Here is a 3,795-nt window from a genome sequence, read left to right on the forward strand (position 1 = left end):
AAAGCACTGACTGGCTCTGTATCACTGGATAGGTCAGTGCCTTCTCTGGGCCTTTGATTCCTTATCTACAAAATGGGGTTTTATGTCAAATTATTTCTAGCTTTACACTATTCTTCGAATTTGGGAATAATTTTACAAAGAATTAGGGGGTGAGATGGGTGGCAGATGTGGTCAGTTGTATTCTTCTTCCTGATTTTTCACCCCATCCTGTATGCTTGTCTTGAGATCTAGCACTTCCATCCTCTGGAGTGGAGGGTATTGTCTTACTGTGTCACTGTTGGACATAGCCTTGTGATTTACTCAGCCTTTGACCTTTGAGTTGTAAGTGGAAGCAACAAAGTGACAATTTCAAGTCCAGCCAGTAAGAAGTATTGCGTTTCCATTTTCTCTCTTTGTGCTTCCAACCATTCCTGTGAGAAGAGTATACCCTTGGGTATAGCTGCTACACTTCAGTCTTGGACCCCTGAATGAACGCATGGATCTCCAGCCTCCCCGTAAGCTGCGGGCCTGAGAACAAGAGCTCCCTGTGGCACTGCTGACTGATACACACCGTGCAAGCACAGCTGGCCCTCCTTACATGTGGGTTTCAAATACTATATTTTCAATCCAAGTTTGGTTGAAAAATATCCATGCATAAGTGGACTCTGACAGTTCAAACCCTTGTTGTTCAAGGGTCAACTGTATATTATTTTGTCAGTAAAAGAAACAACGACTAAACATATCCTTGCCTTGAGTGTCCATTCTTAGTAAGATGAGGCGGATGAGATAAATGTCAAAGAGTGGAGACCTGTCACAGGTAATTGTAAACATTGTTAGCTTTCTGTATAAAACTCCTTGCTGAGCTGTTTCCTTCAATATATTCACTTATTCTTTATAACAGCCATATAAGTATGATCATTGTGATTTTGTGGAAGATAAGAGTAGTGCTCAAAGAAGTTAAGAGGCTTGCCTGAGTATGTAATTTACAAGTGGGGGGATTGGGCATAATCCCAAATCAACTCTTAACCACTCTGTTTTCCTACCTTTCAAAATTGAGGATGTTAAGTGTGAGTGGTCGGGTGCACACCAATGTGTTCTCCTCAAAATCATGTGTGTAAGGACAGGTCATACAGGAGGTGACAGAAGTGGGACATGGTTACACAATTCAGAGTATGGGGGAAAGTTTTTACACTTCTCCCACGGTATGGGAAGCCTGTGGTGTCCGCTGAATATCCACATACTTCTCTATATCTACCAGCCATCCTCATTGTTTTCTTGTTTTGTTTTGTTTTTTGTTTTGTCGAGATGGAGTTTCACTCTTGTTGCCCAGGTTTTAGTACAATGTCACAATCTCAGCTCATTACAACCTTCCCTTCCTGGGTTCAAGCGATTCTCCTGCCTCAGCTTCCCAGCTGGGATTACAGACATGCACCACCATGCCTGGCTAATTTTTTGTATTTTTAGTGGAGACAGGGTTTCTCCATGTTGGTCAGGCTGGTCTTGAACTCCTGACCTCAGGTGATCCTCCTGCCTCAGCCTCCCAAAGTGCTGGGATTACAGTCATGAACCACTGTGCCCAGCCATACTTCTGGTTTTCTGGCTGGTGTAATGTAGACAGATGTGATATAAGCAATTTCAAAATTTAGCCCTCGAAAAGGCCCTGCAGGATCCTGTACCCTTCCTTTTCTCTCTGCAATCTCCTTGGATGCCATGTGTTCTACTTGATGTAAGCAAAAGGCAGAAGCCACCCATAATCCTGAGTCATCACTTAGAATAATGTCACCAAGAGTTACTTGAACCTCAGGGGACTGTAACATGAGCAAGAGACAAGCTTTCACTGTGTCAGCCGACTAAGATTTGGGAATATATTTGTTATACCAGCATAGCTTGTGCTATCCTTACTGTGCCAAGCAAAGAGTCCAGGACATAGAAGATGCAGTACATCAAATGAAAAAATAAAATAGTAAGAAATGCATGCACAAAAGAAAGGAAGAGTGATGCGAATGTATTTGAGAAAATGTCTGGAGTTATTTATGATGGAAGATGGGAGTCCCCATTGTTTTCTTGCCAGAAGAAAAAGTATGCCCCATAACCCTTGTGCTTTCTCTGCTGACTAACATGTCTGCACATCCAGGCAGGAGCTGCTGTTTTAGTGGACGACAAATGTCAAGGCCCTGGCATGTTTGATTGTCAACTGCTGACTCGAAAGAAAAGGCTTATTAGCTTTAGAAGTTCATCGCTACCCCTAATCCAGTGGGAGCTGTCTCTAGACATCACTGTTTTTTATGGCTTTAATCTGAAACATTTACATCCTTTGGGGGACTATGTCAGGAGAACTTTTAATGAAAAAACATTTCATTTGAAATCAGTTTTTTTTTTCTTTAAATGCTTTCCTTTTTTTTAACCTCTCATTCTGGAGAGGCACAGTACAGAGTGTTTGTAATCAATTTTCCTCGTACCTCTTGTTCACTGAACATTTACTGAGGAAGCTTTGAGAAGAGTTTTTGTTTTTTTGGTTAATTGTCTACTGGGAAGGCTAATAGGATCTGGAATTTAAGCAGATTTGGTGGTGGGAGTGGCAGGAGTAGGCAGAGGCCTAGGCTGTGTGATCCGAGGATGCTCATGCCCAGGGCCTGGGCCCAAGGTACCTCCTTTGGAAACAGAAAGTATCAGAGAATCTGTGCTCAGAAAGTTCTGCTCTGAAGAGTTAGAGGCAGAGGCTAATAGTTTCTAGGCAAATATGAATACAGTAAACCAGCATAGATCCTCTGTGATCTTGGCATACAGATTTATAAGCATACAATGCTCTTTATGTCTTCAAATCCTGCCATGACGTGACCTCACAGAATATGCAAAACAAACCTGAGTTAGGGCTCTTATCCTCGTTTTATGGGTGTGAATGAGGAGTGAATTATTATGTACTGTCTGAATGAGAACCTTTAGCCGGTTCTAAATAGGGCTGTCCCAGGACGCTTCCGAGGCTTTTCCTTTTAATCCACCACCATAAAAAAAATACCGTAGGCACCATGACCTTGATCATTACCACCACCACTGTCACCTTGATCACCATACGGTCACCATGATCGCTACAACCAATGCTACCGTTACCTTCATCACCACCACTACCGCCAGCACTCCCATCATCTCTATTTCCAACACTGCTGGTACTACTACTGCCACCATACTGACACCATCGCCACCCCACCAACCTCACCGTCACCTCTGTCACCACAAATGCCACCACCACTAGCATTACCACAAAACTATCACTTCTCGGCCTTTTGGCTAAGATCAAGTGTAGCATTACCACAAAACTAGGTGCTTAGAATTCTGTTATCTCTCTTTTTTTTATTTTTATTTTTATTTTTTTGAGACAGAGTCTCACTCTGTTGTCCAGGCTGGAGTGCAGTGGTACAATCTCTGCTCACTGCAATCACTGCCTCCCAGGTTCTAGCGATTCTCCTGCCTCAGCCACCTGAGTAGCTGGGACTACAGGAGTATGCCACCAAACCCAGCTAATTTTTGTATTTTTAGTAGAGACAGGATTTTGTCATGTTGCCCGGGCTGGTCTCAAACTCCTGACCTCAGGTCATCCACCCACTTCATTCTGTCAAAGTGCTGGGATTACAGGCATGAGCCACCGCGCCTGACCAAGTTCTTTTATCTTTTTCTGGGAGTTTACAAGTATGTTGACAACTCAGGTGATGGTAATGATGGTGATTTTTCTACATGGGATAAGTTGCCTGAAGATGGAGCAAAGTTCTAGCTGGAATTCAACAGTTAACAGGGGAAGTGCTATCCTGTCCAATGAAATGC

The 3,795-nt window shown here is 43.1% G+C and overlaps 1 pseudogene; it reads left to right on the plus strand.

The window, feature by feature from the left end:
• Window positions 1-3,244: 3,244 nt before the first annotated feature.
• LOC116536276 lies at window positions 3,245-3,398 on the plus strand (annotated as a pseudogene).
• Window positions 3,399-3,795: the final 397 nt, after the last annotated feature.

This window comes from Sapajus apella, unplaced genomic scaffold (assembly GCF_009761245.1).
Source record: "Sapajus apella isolate SASKATOON/1434 unplaced genomic scaffold, GSC_monkey_1.0 scaffold3, whole genome shotgun sequence".
Taxonomy (NCBI): Eukaryota; Metazoa; Chordata; class Mammalia; order Primates; family Cebidae; genus Sapajus; species Sapajus apella.